Source organism: Triticum aestivum, chromosome 6A, assembly GCF_018294505.1.
Source record: "Triticum aestivum cultivar Chinese Spring chromosome 6A, IWGSC CS RefSeq v2.1, whole genome shotgun sequence".
In the NCBI taxonomy this organism is placed as follows: Eukaryota; Viridiplantae; Streptophyta; class Magnoliopsida; order Poales; family Poaceae; genus Triticum; species Triticum aestivum.
In genome coordinates, this window is record NC_057809.1 from 399,600,552 (window position 1) to 399,620,324 (window position 19,773).

Here is a 19,773-nt window from a genome sequence, read left to right on the forward strand (position 1 = left end):
ATATGTTGCACTATCATTATCAACTTTGCATCTTTTGGCATCAATATTGTGAATATGTGTATCACTACGATCGAGATTCAGTAAACCATTCACCTTGGGTGTATGACCTCAGAAGTTATTATTCATGTAAACAGAATAACAATTATTATTTGACTTAAATGAATAACCGTATTGCAATAAACATGATCCAATCATATTATGCTCAACGCAAACACCAAATAACATTTATTTTAGGTTCAACACTAATCCTGAAGGTAAAGGGACTGTGCGAGGGTGATCTTATCAACCTTGGAATCACTTCCAACACACATCGTCACTTCGCCCTCAACTAGTCTCTGTTCATTTTGCAATTCCTGTTTGGAGTTACTAATTTTAGCAACTGGGCCGGTATCAAATACCCTGGGGTTACTATGAACACTACTAAAGTACACATTAATAACATGTATATAAAATATACTTTTTTTCACTTTGCCATCCTTCTTATCCGCCAACTATTTGGGGGTAGTTCCGCTTCCAATGACCATTCCCTTTGCAGTAGAAGCACTCAGTTTTAGGCTTAGGTCATGCTTTGGGCTTCTTCACGAGAGTGGTAACTCGCTTGCCATTCTTCTTGAAGTTCCCTTTCTTTCCCTTGCCATTTTACTTGAAACTAGTGGTCTTGTCAACCATCAATACTTGATGCTTTTCTTGATTTCTACCTTCGCCAATTTCAGCATCGCGAAGAGCTCGGGGAATCATTTTCGTCATCCCATGCATATTATAGTTCATCACAAAGTTCCAGCGACGTGGTGACAGTGACTAGAGAACTCTATCAATCACTATCTTTTCTGGAAGATTAGCTCCCATTTGATTCAAGTGATGGTAGTGCTCGGACATTCTGAGCACATGCTCACTGGTTGAGCTATTCTCCACCATCTTGTAGGCAAAGTATTTGTCAGAGGTCTCATACCTCTCGACTCGGGCATGAGTCTGAAATACAAATTTCAGCTCTTGGAACATCTTATATGTTCCGTGGCGTTCAAAATGTTTTTTAAGTCCCGGTTCTAAGCCGTAAAGCATGGTGCACTAAACTATCAAGTAGTCATCATACTGAGCTTGCCAAATGTTCATAACGTCTGCTTCTACTCCTGCAATAGGTCTGTCACCTAGCGGTGCATCAAGGACATAATTCTTCTTTGCAGCAATGAGGATAATCCCCAGATCACGAAGCTAGTCCGCATCATTGCTACTAACATCTTTCAACATAGTTTTCTCTAGGAACATATCATAAATAAAACGGGGAAGGTATACGCGAGAAATTGATCTACAACATAGATATGCAAATACTATTAGGACTAAGTTCATGATAAATTTAAGTTCAATTAATCATATTACTTAGGAACTCCCACTTAGATAGCCATCCTTTTAATCATCTAAGTGATCACGTGATCCATATCAACTAAACCATGTCTGATCATCACGTGAGATGGAGAAGTTTTCAATGGTGAACATCAGTATGTTGATCATATCTACTATATGATTCAAACTCTACCTTTCGGTCTCAGTGTTCCGAGGCCATATCTGCATATGCTAGGCTCATCAAGTTTAACCTGAGTATTCCGCGTGTGCAAAACTGGCTTGCACCCGTTGTATGTGAACGTAGAGCTTATCACACCCGATCATTATGTGGTGTCTCGGCATGACGAACTATCGCAACGGTGCATACTCAGGGAGAACACTTATACCTTAAAATTTAGTAACGGATCATCTCATAATGCTATCGTCGTACTAAGCAAAATAAGATGCATAAAGGATAAACATCACATGCAATAAAAATATGTGACATGATATGGCCATCATCATCTTGTGCATTTGATCTCCATCTCCAAGGTACCGTCATGATCTCCATCGTCACCGGCATGACACCATGATCTCCATCATCTTGATCTCTATCAATGTGTCATCACATGGTCGTCTCGCCAACTATTGATTTTGCATCTATTGCTATGGGATAGCGATAAAGTAAAGCAATTATATGGCGCTTGCATCTTATGCAATAAAGCGACAATCATAAGGCTTCTGCCAATTGCCGATAACTTTAACAAAAACATGATCACCTCATACAAAAATTTATATCTCATCATGTCTTGACCATATCACATCACATCATGCCCTACAAAAACAAGTTAGACATCCTCTACTTTGTTGTTGCAAGTTTTACGTGGCTGCTACGGGCTTAGCAAGAACCATTCTTACCTACGCATCAAAACCACAACGTGGTATAGTGATTGCTTTTTGATCTTCAGAAAGAACCCTGTTCATTGAAACCGATTCAATTAAAGTTGGAGAAACATACACCCACTAGCCACCTATGTGCGAAGCACATTGGTAGAACCAGTCTCTCATAAGTGTACGCGTAATGTCGGTCTGAGCCGCTTCATCCAACAATACCGCTGAATCAAGAATCAACTAGTGAAGGCAAGCAATATGTATATACCCACGCCCACAACTCCTTTGTGTTCTACTCGTGCATATAACATCTATGCATAGACCTGGCTCTGATGGCACTCTTGGGGAACGCAGTAATTTCAAAAAAATTCCTACACACACGCAAGATCCATCTAGGTGATGCATAGCAACGAGAGGGGGAGAGTATGTCTACGTACCCTCGTAAACCGAAAGAGGAAGCTTTATGAAACGCGGTTGATGTAGTCGAACGTCTTCGCGATCCAACCGATCATGTATCAAACGCACGGCACCTCCGTGATCTGCACACGTTCAACTCAGTGACGTCCCCCATACTCTTGATCCAGTTGAGGCCGAGGGAGAGTTTCATCAGCACGACGGCGTGATGACGGTGATGATGAAGTTACCGACGCAGGGCTTCGCCTAAGCACTACAACGATATGACCGAGGTGGAAATTTGTGGAGGGGGGCACCGCACATGGCTAAATAATCAACTTGTGTGTCTATGGGGTGCCTCCCTCCCCCGTATATAAAGGAGGGGAGGAGGAGGGGGGCCGGCCACAAGGGGCACGCCCAAAGGGGGGATTCCTACTCCTAGTAGGAGTAGGTTTCCCCCTTTCCTACTCCAAGTAGGAGAAGAAGGAAGGAGAGGAGAGGGAGAAGGAAAGAGGGGGGCGCCGCCCCCTGCCTAGTCCAATTCGGACCAACTCATGGGGGGCACGCGGCCTCCCCTTGTGGCCCTTCTCTCCTTTCCACTAAGGCCCATGAAGGCCCAATACTTCCCCCGGCGAATTCCCATAACTCTCAGGTACTCCGAAAAATACCCGAACCACTCAAAACCTTTCCGATGTCCGAATATAGCCTTCCAATATATCGATCTTTATGTCTCAACAGTTTCAAGACTCCTCGCCATGTCCGTGATCTCATCCGAGACTCCGAACAAACTTCGGTCATCGAATCACATAACTCATAATACAAATCGTCATCGAACTTTAAGCGTGCGGACCCTACGGGTTCGAGAACTATGTAGACATGGCCGAGACACATCTCCGGTCAATAACCAATAGCGGAACCTGGATGCTCATATTGGCTCCTACATATTCTACGAATATAATTATCGGTCAAACTGCACAACAATATACGTTGTTCCCTTTGTCATCGGTATGTTACTTGCCCGAGATTCGATCGTCGGTATCATCATACCTAGTTCAATATCGTTATCGGCAAGTCTCTTTACTCGTTCTGTAATGCGTCATCCCGCAACTAACTCATTAGTCACATGACTTGCAAGGTTTATAGTGATGTGCATTACCGAGAGGGCCTAGAGATACCTCTCCGACAATCGGAATGACAAATCCTAATCTCGATCTATGCCAACTCAACAAACACCATCGGAGACACCTGTAGAGCATCTTTATAATCACACAGTTACGTTGTGACGTTTGATAGCACACTAAGTGTTACTCTGGTATTCGGGAGTTGCATAATCTTATTGTCATAGGAACATGTAAAAGTCATGAAGAAAGCAATAACAATAAACTAAACGATCATAGTGCTGAGCTAACGGATGGGTCTTGTACATCACATCATTCTCTAATCATGTGATCCCGTTCATCAAATGAAAACACATGTCTATGGCTAGGAAACTTAACCATCTTTGATTAACGAGCTAGTCAAGTAGAGGCATACTAGGTTCACTTTGTTTGTCTATGTATTAACACACGTACTAAGTTTCCGGTTAATACAATTCTAGCATGAATAATAAACATTTATCATGGTATAAGGAAATATAGATAACAACTTTATTATTGCCTCTAGGGCATATTTCCTTCATTAACTTCCTCACTAATTGGTGTAGGCATCACTGGAACTGATTTCTGTGATGAAATACTTTCTAATTCGGGAGAAGGTACAATTACCTCATCAAGTTTCTACTTTTCTCCCACTCACTTCTTTCAAGAGAAACTCCTTCTCTAGAAAGGATCCATTCATAGCAACAAAGATCTTGCCTTCGAATCTGTGACATAAGGTGTACCCAATAGTTTCCTTTGGGTATCCTATGAAGACACATTTCTCCGATTTGGGTTCGAGCTTATCAGGTTGAAGCTTTTTCACATAAGCATCGCAGCCCCAAACTTTAAGAAACGACAGCTTAGGTTTCTTGGCAAACCACAGTTCATATGGTGTCGTCTCCATGGATTTAGATGGTGCCCTATTTAACGTGAATGCACCTGTCTCTAATGCATAACCCCAAAAGGATAGTGGTAAATCGGTAAGAAACATCATAGATCGCACCATATCCAATAAAGTACGGTCACGATATTCGGACACACCATTACGCTGTGGTGTTCCAGGTGGCGTGAGTTGTGAAACTATTCCACATTGTTTCAAATGAAGACCAAACTCGTAGCTCAAATATTTGCCACCATGATCAGATTGTAGAAACTTTATTTTCTTGTTACGATGATTTTCCACTTGACTATAAAATTCTTTGACCTTTTCAAGCGTTTTAGACTTATGTTTTATTAAGTAGATGTACCCATATCTGCTGAAATCATCTGTGAAGGTCATAAAATAATGATACATGCCGCGAGCCTCAACACTCATCGGACCGCATACATCGGTATGTATTATTTCCAATAAGTTCGTGGCCCGCTCCATTGTTCCGGAGAATGGAGTCTTAATCATTTTGCCCATGAGGCATGGTTCGCTAGCATCAAATGATTCATAATCAAGAGATTCCAAAAGTCCATCCGCATGGAGTTTCTTCATGCGCTTTACACCAATATGACCTAAATGGCAGTGCCACTAGTATGTTGCACTATCATTATCAACTTTGCATCTTTTGGCATCAATATTATGAATATGTGTATCAATACGATCGAGATTCAATAAATCATTCACCTTGGGTGTATGACCATAGAAGGTTTTATTCATTTAAACAGAATAACAATTATTCTTTGACTTAAATGAATAACCGTATTACAATAAACATGATCCAATCATATTATGCTCAACGCAAACACCAAATAACATTTATTTTAGGTTCAACACTAATCCTGAAGGTAAAGGGAGTGTGTGATGGTGATCTTATCAACCTTGGAATCACTTCCAATACACATCATCACCTCACCCTCAACTAGTCCCTGTTCATTTTGTAACTCTTGTTTCAAGTTACTAATCATAGCAACTGAACTTGTATCAAATACCCAGGGGCTACTATAAACACTAGTAAAGTACACGTCAGTAACATGTATATCATATATACTTTTGTTCACTTTGCCATCCTTCTTATCCGTCAAGTATTTCGGGCAGTTCCGCTTCCAGTGACCATTTCCTTTGTAGTAGAAGCACTTAGTTTCAGGCTTGGGTCTAGCTTTGGGCTTCTTCATAGGAGTGGAAACTTGCTTTCCATTCTTTTTGAAGTTCCCTTTCTTTTCCTTGCGCTTTTACTTGTAACTAGTGGTCTTGTCAACCATCAACACTTGATGCTTTTCTTGATTTCTACCTTCGCCGATTTCACCATCACGAAGAGCTCGGGGAATCCTTTTCGTCATCCCCTGCATATTATAGTTCATCACGAAGTTCCAGTAACTTGGTGATAATGACTAGAGAATTTTGTCAATCACTATCATATCTGGAAGATTAACTCCCACTTGATTCAAGTGATTGTAGTACTCAGACATTCTGAGCACATGCTCACTGGTTGAGCTATTCTCCTCCATCTTGTAGGCAAAATACTTGTCAGAGGTCTCATACCTCTCAACTCGGGCATGAGTCTGAAATACCAATTTTAGCTCTTGGAACATCTTGTATGCTCCGTGGCGTTCAAAACATTTTGAAGTCCCGATTCTAAGACGTAAAGCATGGTGCACTAAACTATCAAGTAGTCATCATACTGAGCTTGCCAAACGTTCATAACATCTGCATCTTCTCCTGTGAAAGGTCCGTCACCTAGCGGTGCATCAAGGACATAATTCTTCTATGCAGCAATGAGGATATTCCACAGATCACTGATCCATTTCACATCTTTGCTACTATCATATTTCAACTTATTTTCTCTAGGAACATATCAAAAATAAACAAGGAGCTATAATGCGAGCTATTGATCTACAACATAGATATGCAAATAGTATCAGGACTAAGTTCATGATAAATTAAAGTTCAAATAATCATATTACTTAAGAACTCCCACTTAGATAGACATCCCTCTAGTCATCTAAATGATCACGTGATCCATATCAACTAAACCATGCCCAATCATCACGTGAGATGGAGTACTTTTAGTGAGGGATCATCTTATAACGCTACTATCGTACTAAGCAAAATAAGATGCATAAAGGATAAACATCAGATGCAATCAAAATATGTGACATGATATGGCCATCATCATCTTGTGCCTTTCATCTCCATCTCCAAAGCACCGTCATGATCTCCATCGTCACCGGCTTGACACGTTGATCTCCATCATAGCATCATTGTCGTCTCGCTAATTATTGCTTCTACGAATATCACTACCACTTAGTGATAAAGTAAAGCAATTACATGGCGATTGAATTTCATACAATAAAGCGACAACCATAAGGCTCCTGCCGGTTGCCGATAACTTTTACAAAACATGATCATCTCATACAACAATTTATATCTCATCAAGTCTTGACCTTATCATATCACAACAAGCCCTTCAAAAACAAGTTAGATGTCCTCTACTTTGTTGTTGCAAGTTTTATGTGGCTGCTACGTGCTTCTAGCAAGAACCGTTCTTACCTATGCTTTTTCGTCAAGTGTGATGTTTTAACTAAAGTTGGAGAAACAGACACCCACCAGCCACCTGTGTGCAAAGCACGTCAGTAGAACCAGTCTCATGAACACGGTCATGTAATGTCAGTCTGGGCCGCTTCATCCAATAATACCGCCGAATCAAAGTAAGACGTTGCTGGTAAGCAATATGACTATTATCGCCCACAACTCATTGTGTTCCACTTGTGCATATAACATGTACGCATAGACCTGACTCGGATGCCACTGTTGGGGAACACAGTATTTCAAAAAAATTCCTACAATCACGCAAGATCTATCTAGGAGATGCATAGCAACGAGAGAGGAGAGTGTGTCCACGTACCCTCGTAGACCGAAAGCAGAAGCAATTAGTAACATGGTTGATGTAGTCGAACGTCTTCGCGATCCAACAGATCCAAGCACCGAACATATGACACCTCCATGTTTAGCACACGTTCAGCTCGATGACGTCCCTCGAGCTCTTGATCCAGTTGAGTACGAGGGAGAGTTTCTTCAGTACGACGGTGTGTTGACGGTGATGATGAAGATACTGGTGCAGGGCTTCGCCTAAGCACAACAATGATATGACCGAGGTGTGTAACTATGGACGGGCACCGCACACGGCTAAGAGAAGACTTGGTGTGTCTTTGGGGTGCACCCCCTCCCACGTATATAAAGGGGGGTAGGACAGGTGGCTGGCCCAAGGGGCGCGCCATGGGGGTGAGTCCTACTTGGACTGCCGGTCCAAGTAGGACTCACCCCTTTCCTATTCCCACTAGGAGAAGGAGGAAAGGAGGAGGAGGAGAGAAGGAAAGGCCCCCCAACCCTAGTCCAATGCGGTTTGTGCTTGGGGAGCGTGCCACCACCTCCTCTCTCCACTAGAGCCCATGAAGGCCCATTAACTCCCGAGGGGGTTCCGGTAACCCCCAGTACTGCAGAAAATGTCCGAACCTTTCTGAAACCATTCCGGTATCCAAACATAACCGTCCAATATATCAATATTTATGTCTCGACCATTTGGAGACTCCTCGTCATGTCCGTGATCTCATCCGGGACTCCGAACAAACTTCGGTACATCAAATCACATAAATCATAATACAAATCATCATTGAACGTTAAGCATGCGGACCCTACGGGTTCGAGAACTATGTAGACATGACCGAGACACATCTCCGGTTAATAACCAATAGTGGAACCTGGATGCTCATATTGGATCCTACATATTCTATGAAAATCTTTATCGGTCAAACCGCTTAACAACATACGTTGTTCCCTTTGTCATCGGTATGTTACTTGTCCGAGATTCAATCGTCGGTATCATCATACCTAGTTCAATCTCGTTATCGGCAAGTCTCTTTACTCTTTCTATAATGCATCATCCCGTAACTAACTCATTAGTTACATTGCTTGCAAGGCTCATAGTGATGTGCATTACCGAGAAGGCCCAGAGATACCTCTCCGATACACAGAGTGACAAATCCTAATCTCGGTCTATGACAACTCAACAAACACCTTCGGAGACACCTGTAGAGCATCTTTATAATCACCCAGTTACATTGTGACGTTTGATAGCACACAAGGTGTCCGATATTCTGGAGTTGCATAATCTCATAGTTAGAGGAACATGTATAAGTCATGAAGAAAGCAATAGCAATAAAACTAAATAATCATGAAAACACTTGTCTATGGTTAGGAAACTTAACCATCTTTTATTAACGAGCTAGTCAAGTAGAGGGCATACTAGGGACACTTAGTTTTGTCTATGTATTCGCACATGTACTAAGCTTCTGGTTAATACAATTCTAGCATGAATAATAAACATTTATCATGATATAAGGAAATATAAATAACAACTTTATTATTGCCTCTAGGGCATATTTCCTTCAGTCTCCCACTTGCACTAGCGTCAATAATCTAGTTCACATCGTGATGTGATTTAAGACCAATAGTTCACATCTTTATGTGATTAGTTCACATCGCCGTGTGACTAATACCCAAAGGGTTTTACTAGAGTCAATAATCTAGTTCACATTGCTACGTGATTAACACCCAAAGAGTACTAAGGTGTGATCATGTTTTGCTTGTGAGAGAAGTTTAGTCAATGGGTCTACCACATTCAGAGCCGTATGCATTTTGCAAATTTTCTATGTCTACAATGCTCGGCATGGAGCTACTCTAGCTAATTGCTCCCACTTTCAATATGTATCCAGATTGACATTCAGAGTCATCCGGATCGGTGTAAAAGCTTTCATCGATGTAACTCTTTATCACCTCCATAACCAAGAAATACCTCCTTAGTCTTCTAAGGATAATTTTGACCGATGTCCAGTGATCCACTCCTGGGTCAATATCGTACCCCCTTGCCAAACTCATGGCAAGGTACACAATAGGTTTGGTACACAACATAGCATACTTTATATAACCTATGGCTGAGGCATAAGGAATGACTTTCATTCTCTTTCTATTTTCTGCCATGGTCATGTTTTGAGTCTTACTCAACTTCATACCTTACAACTTAGGCAAGAACTCCTTCTTTGACTGATCCATTTTGAACTCCTTCAAAATCTTATCAAGGTATGTACTCATCGAAAGTCTTATCAAGCGTCCTGATCTATCTTTATAGATCTTGATGCCCAACATGTAAGTAGCTTCACCAAGGTATTTCTTTGAAAAACTCCTTTGAAACACTCCTTTATGCTTTCTAGAAAATTCTACATCATTTTCGATCAACAATATGTCATTCACATATACTTATCAGAAAGGTTGTAGTGCTCCCACTCACTTTCTTGTAAATACAGGCTTCACAATAAGTCTGTATAAAACCATATGCTTTGATCACCTTATCAAAGCGTATATTTCAACTCCGAGATGCTTGCACCAGTCCATAGATGGATCGTTCGAGTTTTCACACTTTGTTACCACCTTTAGGATCAACAAAACCTTTTGGTTGCATCATATACAATTGTTCTTTAAGAAATCCATTAAGGAATGCAGTTTTGACATCCATTTGCCAGATTTCATAAAATGAGGTAATTGCTAACATGATTCGGACAGACTTAAGCATCGCTATGAGTGAGAAAAATCTCATTGTAGTCAACACCTTGAACTTGTCGAAAATCTTTTGCGACAAGTCGAGCTTTGTAGATAGTAACACTACCATCAGCGTCCATCTTCCTCTTGAAGATCGATTTATTCTCTATGGCTCGCCGATCATCGGGCAAGTCAACCAAAGTCCACACTTTGTTCTCATACATGGATCCCATCTCAGATTTCATGGCCTCAATCCATTTCTCGGAATCTGGGCTCATCATCGCTTCCTCATAGTTCGTAGGTTCGTCATGGTCTAGTAACATGACTTCCAGAACAGGATCACCGTACGTCCGTACCACTCTGGTGCGGAACATAATCTGGTTGACCTACGAGGTTTGGTAGTAACTTAATATGAAGTTTCATGATCATCATCATTAACTTCCTCACTAATTGGTGTAGGCATCATTGGAACTGATTTCTGTGATGAACTACTTCCTAATTTGGGAGAAGGTACAATTACCTCATCAAGTTTCTACTTTCATCCCACTCACTTCTTTCAAGAGAAACTCCTTCTCTAGAAAGGATCCATTCTGAGCAACAAAGATCTTGCCTTCGGATCTGTGATAGAAGGTGTACCCAACAGTTTCCTTTGGGTATCCTTTGAAGACACATTTCTTCGATTTGGGTTCGAGCTTATCAGGTTGAAGCTTTTCCACATAAGCATCGCAGCCCTAAACTTTAAGAAACGACAGCTTAGGTTTCTTGCCAAACCACAGTTCATATGGTGTCATCTCAACGGATTTAGATGGTGCCCTATTTAACGTGAATGCACCTGTCTCTAATGCATAACCCCAAAACGATAGTGGTAAATCGGTAAGAGACGTCATAGATCGCACCATATCTAATAAAGTACAGTCACGACGTTCGGACACACCATTACGCTGTGGTGTTCCAGGTGGCGTGAGTTGCGAAACTATTCCACATTGTTTCAAATGAAGAAGAAACTCGTAACTCAAATATTCGCCTCCGCGACTAGATCGTAGAAGCTTTATTTTGTTGTTACGATGATTTTCCACTTCACTCTGAAATTCTTTGAACTTTTCAAACGTTTCAAACTTATGTTTTATTAAGTAGATATACCCATATCTGCTCAAATCATCTGTGAAGTCAGAAAATAATGATACCTGTCGCGAGCCTCAACACTCATCGGACCGCATACATCGGTATGTATTATTCCCAATAAGTCAATGGCCCGTTCCATTCTTCCGGAGAACAGAGTCTTAGTCATTTTGCCCATGACGCATGGTTCGCAAGCATCAAATGGTTCATAATCAAGTGATTCCAAAATTCCATCCACATGGAGTTTCTTCATGTGCTTTACACCTATATGACCTAAACTGCAGTGCCACTAGTACATTGCACTATCATTATCAATTTTGCATCTTTTGGCATCAATATTATGAATATGTGTATCACTACAATCAAGATTCAATAAATCATTCACCTTGGGTGTATGACCATAGAAGGTTTTATTCATGTAAACATAATAACAATTATTCTTTGACTTAAATGAATAACCGTATTGCAATAAACATGATTCAATCATATTATGCTCAACGCAAAAACCGAATAACATTTATGTTAGGTTCAACACTAATAACGATGGTAATGGGAGTGTGCGATGGTGATCTTATCAACCTTGGAATCACTTGCAACACACATCGTCACCTCGCCCTCAACTAGTCTCTGTTCATTTTGTAACTCTTGATTCAAGTTACTAATCTTAGCAACTGAACTAGTATCAAATACCCAGGGGATACTATGAACACTAGTAAAGTACACATCAATAACATGTATATCATATATAATTTTGTTCACTTTGCCATCCTTCTTATCCGTCAAGTAGAAGCACTCAGTTTCAGGCTTGGGTCTAGCTTTGGGCTTATTCATGGGAGTGGCAACTTGCTTGCCATTTTTCTTGAAGTTCCCTTTCTTTTCCTTGCCCTTTTACTTGTAACTAGTGGTCTTAACCATCAACACTTGATGCTTTTCTTGATTTCTACTTTCGCTGATTTCAGCATCGCGAAGAGCTCGGGGAATCGTTTTCGTCATCCCTTGCATATTATAGTTCATCACGAACTTCCAGTAACTTGGTGATAGTGACTACAGAACTCTGTCAATCACTATCTTATCTGGAAGATTAACACCCACTTGATTCAAGCGATTGTAAAATTCAGACATTCTGAGCACATGCTCACTGGTTGAGCTATTCTCCTCCATCTTGTAGGCAAAATACTTGCCAGAGGTCTCCTACCTCTCGACTCAGGCATGAGTCTGAAATACCAATTTCAGCTCTTGGAACATCTTATATGATCCGTGGCGTTCAAAATGTTTCTGAAGTCCAGGTTCTAAGCCGTAAAGCATGGCACACTAAACTATGAAGTACTCATCATACTGAGCTTGTCAAATGTTCACAACGTCTGCATCTACTCCTGCAAAAGGTCTGTCACCTAGTGGTGCATCAAGGACATAATTCTTCTGTGCAGCAATGAGGATATTCCTTAGATCACGGATCCAGTCCGCATCTTTGCTACTATCATATTTCAGCTTATTTTCTCTAGGAACATATCAAAAATAAACGGGGAGCTATAACACGAGCTATTGATCTACAACATAAATATGCAAATACTATCAGGACTAAGTTCATGGTAAATTAAAGTTCAAATAATCATATTACTTAAGAACTCCCACTTAGATAGACATCCCTCTAGTCATCTAAATGATCACGTGATCCATATCAACTAAACCATGTCCAATCATCACGTGAGATGGAGTAGTTTTCAATGGTGAACATCTCTATGTTGATCATATCTACTATATGATTCACGTTCGACCTTTCGGTCTCAGTGTTCCGAGGCCATATCTGCATATGCTAGGCTCGTCAAGTTTAACCTAAGTATTCCACGCGTGCAAAACTAGCTTGCACCCATTGTATTTGAACGTAGAACTTATCACACCCAATCATCACGTGGTGTCTCGGCACGACGAACTATAGCAACGGTACATACTCAGGGAGAACACTTATACCTGGAAATTTTAATGAGTGATCATCTTATAATGCTACCGCCGTACTAAGCAAAATAAGATGCATAAAGGATAAACATCAGATGCAATCAAAATATGTGACATGATATGGCCATCATAATCTTGTGCCTTTGATCTCCATCTCCAAAGCACCGTCATGATCTCCATCGTCACCGGCTTAACACCTTGATCTCCATTGTAGCATCATTGTCGCCTCGCTAATTATTTCTATGACTATCGCTATCGCTTAGTGATAAAGCAAAGCAATTACATGGTGATTGCATTTCATACAATAAAGCGATAACCATAACGCTCTTGCCAGTTGCCGATAACTTCTACAAAACATGAACATCTCATACAACAATTTATATCTCATCACGTCTTGACCATATCACATCACAACAAGCCCTGCAAAAACAAGTTAGGCGTCCTCTACTTTGTTGTTGCAAGTTTTATGTGACTGCTACGGGTTTCTAGCAAGAACCGTTCTTACCTACGCATCAAAACCACAACGATTTTTTGTCAAGTATGTTGTTTTAACCTTCAACAAGGACCGGGCGTAGTCAAACCGATTCAACTAAATTTGGAGAAACAGACACCCGCCAGCCACCTGTGTGCAAAGCACATCGGTAGAATCAGTCTCATAAACGCGGTCATGTAATGTCGGTCCGGGCCGCTTCATCCAACAATACCGCCGAATCAAAGCAAGACGTTGCTGGTAAGTAGTATGCCTATTATCGCCCACTACTCATTGTGTTCTACTCGTGCATATAACATCTACGCATAGACCTGGCTCGGATGCCACTGTTGGGGAACGTAGTATTTCAAAAAAAAATCCTACAATCACGCAAGATCTATCTAGGAGATGCAAAGAAACAAGAGGGGAGAGTGTGTCCACGTACCCTCGTAGACCGAAAGTGGAAGCGTTTAGTAACGCGGTTAATGTAGTCGAATGTCTTCGCAATCCAACCGTTCCGAACACCAAATGTACGACACCCCCGTTTTCAGCACATGTTCAGCTTGATGACGTCCCTCGAGCTCTTGATCCAGTTGAGGACGAGGGAGAATTTCGTCAGCACGAAGGCGTGTTGAGGTGATGATGAAGATATCGGTGCAGGGCTTCGCCTAAGCACTACAACGATATGACCGAGGTGTGTAATTGTGGAGGGGGCACCACACACGGCTAAGACATGGCTTGTTGTGTCTTTGGGGTGCCCCCTCCCATGTATATAAAGGGGGGAGGAGAGGTGGCGACATTGAGCTACAGATGCGTCCGTCTGTCTCTCTTTTTCTTCCTTTTTTGCTAACCTGGATCTATGTCCAAGAAAAAAATGGAATAGGACGAGGTGTGAAGCTGGCAGCACCAATACGAGCCGCTAGCAGTCCTAGGCCGGGGTCGTGTCAAACAGAGCTATCCTAGGCGGTGGTCACATCAACACGTGGAGACATCCCTTTGTACAAGTCCACGCGCTCATACATTTTGTTGCACAGATCGGGAGTATATACGATATACTGATACTACTTCGGCTGAGGTTTGCCTCACGTGGAGGTCAAAGTGCTATAGGTAGCGCTACATGGCTTTCAAGGTGCTCTCTACTCTAACTTTTTTCGTATGAACAAGTTTATACCTCAAATAACATTCTTTGTTGTCTTTGTTTTGCTTTACTTTCGCTGACCCTGTTTAAAGGCGATCCGACGTGCTATTGCTAGCGCGGCAACCCACATGATGGTCTTGCTCAGTGTCATCATAGTGCGATGGGATCTTTGACAAACGCCAAATCAGATTGGGTTTAGCTCTATGCGTACAGGCTATCAAGCCTGACGACCGAACTTTGTCCCAACGTTGGGGACGCATGTGGAGCCTACCCGATCAGGGCCAGACTCATATGCCGGCTGGACAGGAACTCACCTGCCAGAAAAATAAATCTGACTTGTGGTAATCCAGTGAGGAGACTGCACAATGCTAGTACAGCCCATGCGGAATAGCGCACAGCGGCCGCCTAGAATTCGGATGATGGTAGCATACATGGAGTTTGCTTTTCATCTACTTTTTACCCAGATAACCTTTATGTTAGATTTTTGCAGTGGCTGTCTTTAATTTAGCCACCTCACATTACCATTAGGTGTTACCTCTCTGAATTATTTTTAATACCTTTTTTCTATCTTGAGAATTATTACTTCGGCCAGTGTTATCTTTTGTACATAGGTAATTTACGGCCCGGTGATGTCGTTTGGCGAGTTCGTGGTTCATCGCTATGGTCTATCGCGTCGTTGTTCCATGCTCCCTGAGCCGACGCCCCTCGGATTCGGACCAACAATGACATCGTTGCCTGCATCAGTACAGCAAGCCGACATCAACCGCACCGTGACACCACCCAGACCATTTATATCTTTAAATAATATATTTGCACAAGTTAATTGTGCAAAGTTTTTTCTCATTATTATTTTTTGTTATTACTTATAGCTCGCACTATTTTATGTGTGCAGGTAAATGATTTGGGTCGGGCAATGCTATCACCATGCTGTACCAACGTGATAGTCTCGCCCGTGTCGACCAAATTTTGTCATCGCCTTGCTGACATGGGAGCTCCGTCGTCACATTATCGACTTGCGCCGTCACCTCAGCTGGACCGGGGGCTTCACCATCGCTTCATTAACCCACTCCGGAGACATCGGCGTCACCAGCCGACTAGCTCCGTCACCTCGGTTGGACTGGGGGCTTTGCCTCGCCACATCGGCAGTATTGTGCCATCACTTCATCAGGCCGAGCTCTTTGCTCGGGCACCTTGGGACTAGCTTGGGGGCTGGGTCCTCGTCCCGCCGCAAGCTCGGCATGTGTCATCATCAACATCGAGCACATTAACCAGCTAAGTTGCTTTCATGTTCAAAAAAATTTAGTTTTAAATTTTGTTCATTCGACCAAGCATTATACTTTTTTTGGCAAAGAGTTGTTTGTGAAAAACTTCCTTGTCAAAACTTTGTTTGTGGCACACAAATTCAAATACCCCGTTTACTTGGGGGCTTCCTTTATGAAGCCTTTTCCTCTTGCATATGATTATACTTGCATGGCTTCGTTCCTTGTTCATGTATTACGCCACAATATGCACCATGTTGACTTAAGTGTTCCGAAAGCTGGGTTGCCTTGCTCCTGTGTTTACCCCTACGTTCCCGATTGTTCGGCTAGGGAGTAAATGGAGCACCTCTGCGATCGTCACGATCGGGTCATCTGAGCTCGGACCTCAGACTGGGTGAAGCCGAAAGCTAGCGCTCTTATTGTTTTCAATCATGGTCGGCACACAACAGAACTCATGAGTACAAAAAATCTATTGCACAAGTCTCATAGTAACAATAAGCAACCGAAGAAAGGTATCGGTGGGGGTACTATTTTCTTCGAAGATGCTTCTTACACTTCATCGGTAATATAGCATAAGTTCACTGAGCGTACTTTGTCTGTTACAGCCTTATGGCCTGATTGTCTAGTTATCGGAAACACCGCCGATATTCTCGACAGATGGAGTACATAACACTTTTCGGCCCTTGACCGAAGAGGGAGAAGCCGACGGTCGATTAAGAAACATTTAAAGTTCGGGTGAACACAAATATGATATAAGTACTTCGGTGATACAATCATTATACATAAAATTCTTTTACCTAAATCACTTGGGGGCTCTTAAATTTATATGAGCCGTTTTATAATAAATATTTCTTTGCTAGTTGTTGCAAAGTCTTTTTCTACCACTCCTTTCTCGACTCAAGTGCATGGTCAACAGCCAGATTGCCTGGTTTCTCTCTAAAGCCGCTCGTGCTTAGCTTCTTAAACTGGCTTGAGAAACACTCCGCCTTCGGGATAGGGAGGTTGAAGCAGAAAGTTGACCCACTTGATGTCTAGAGATCGGATGTGTCATGTTAAAACATGACGAAAGCATAAGTTTAAGACCAATTTTGCATTGGCACCAAAAAACTTGGTTCAATTGAGACGTAAAGTTTTCACATAAGTTTTTTGGTCCTTCGAGCATAGAACATGTTTAACCTATTTTATATTTTCCTTTCAGGAAGCTGGACATCCTTTTGGTTGAGGTGTTCGGCATGATGGTCTTGCTCGGAAACTCTTTTCCGAACTATAGTTCGGCGTTGTCAAAACATACACAACGGTTGAAGCTAGTTCCCGAGGAGATACGATCCTAGGGTTGGCCATGTTGCCCAACCCAAGTCTCGGGGGCTACTGCATTAACAATTCAATGCAGAAAATTTAAGTGTAATACAGTTTTCGGGGAGATTACGATCCTCGGGTTGGTCGGCCACACCCAACCTGAGTCTCGAGGTCTATGCACACCGCTTTTGTGTTCTGAAGTATGCTGTAGAGATAGGATTTGATCCTCAAGCCGATTTTGCAAATTGACCTGTGTCTCAGGGGCTACTGGGATCAACGGTCTTATGTCATCCATCAGGCACAGCTCGGGTTTTAGACTGACACACACCTTGAGGGCTACTGACTATACATCTCGGTAGAGAATAAATCGCACACTTCGGATACAGTCCGGCGTTAGAGCCCGGATACAGTTCGGCGTTGGTGCTCGACTGCAAAAAATGCACCTCGGATACAGTCCGGCATTGGAGCCCGGATACAGTTCAGCGTTGGTGCTCGACTGCAAAAGATACCTCGGAAGCAGTCCGGCATAAAGCTCGGTTGTAAGTGGCTGGCTGCATAGAGGGCATCTTCGGCATTAGGCTCAGTTATACCCTTTTAACTTTTTCAAGACCAAGGTAATCTATGACACTTCGGATACATTCCGGCGATTAGAGCTCGGATACATTCCGGCGTTGGAGCTCGAAAGCGGTCCGGCGTTGGTGCTCGGCTGCAGAAGATATATAAGATGCAGTCCGGCTTTGGAGCTCGGACGCAAGAGGACACCACCGCACGGGAATAACTTCAAACCCGAGGTGTGGCGTAAAAATAACAAGGCACTTCTAAAGACCGAAAACTTAAAGGGGCTCCTCAAATACCCAATGTGTAGACTCTTCGGATTCACTTCGGGGATCCTCAAGATCGAAGATGGAAAGATTTGTTGAACCAATTTTCAAGACCGGCGACCGAAGATGAACAATTTGGAAGAATTGAGGAGCATCCCCAACTTGAAGACTGGTTCAGGGGACTACTGACGGTGTCCTGGACCAGGGGGTACTCACCACGTCGTCTCACGACTAGTGGGTCGGGCCGAGGACCCCCATGGCGGTTCGCTATTGGGCCAGTTCGGACAGCCCATGCCACATACAAGGGAGATCCCACAAGATTTGGCGCCCAAGACAAAGACTCTCCTAAACCCTAGGCCTCTGGTGTGTTATATGAACCAGGGCCAGGCTAGTCAATAGACATCTCATATTCATTACTACAATCTCATGGTAGATACATGTACTCTGTACTACACCCCATATGAATACAATCAAAAGCAGGACCTAGGGTTTTACCACCATCAAGAGGGCCTGAACCTGGGTAAAATCCCGTGTCCGTGTTACCATCTCTCCAAGACTCCTAGCTTAGGACCCCTACTATGAGATACGATGGATATAGAAACGACAGACACGCCATGAGGGGGAGTCCTACTTGGACTCCCGGTCCAAGTAGGATTTGCCACCCCCTTTCCTATTCCCACTAGGAGAAGGAGGGAAGGATGAGGAGGAGAGAAGGAAAGGGGGGCCCCCAACCCTAGTCCATTGCGGTTTGGGCTTGGGGGCGCGCGCCACCACCTGTCCACCGCCTCCTCTCTCCACTAGGGCCCATGAAGGCCCATTAACTCTCGGGGGGTTCCGGTAACCCCCAATACTCCGGAAAATGTCCAAACCTTTCCGAAACCATTCCGGTGTCCAATAATAACCTTCCAATATATCAATCTTTATGTCTCGACCATTTCAATACTCCTCGTCATGTCCGTGATCTCATCTGGGACTCCAAACAAACTTCGGTACATCAAATCACATAACTCATAATACAAATCATCATCGAACGTTAAGCGTGCGGACCCTACGGGTTCGAGAACTATGTAGACATGACCGAGACACATCTCTGGTTAATAACCAATAGCAGAACCTGGATGCTCATATTGGCTCCTACATATTCTACGAAGATCTTTATCGGTCAAACCGCTTAACAACATACGTTGTTCCCTTTGTCATCAGTATGTTACTTGTCTGAGATTCAATCATCGGTATCATCATACCTAGTTCAATCTCATTACCGACAAGTCTCTTTACTCGTTCTGTAATGCATCATCCCGTAACTAACTCATTAGTCACATTGCTTGCAAGGCTCATAGTGATGTGCATTACCGAGAGGGCCCAGAGATACCTCTCCGATATACGGAGTGACAAATCCTAATCTCGATCTATGCCAACTCAACAAGCACCTTCAGAGACACTTGTAGAGCATCTTTATAATCA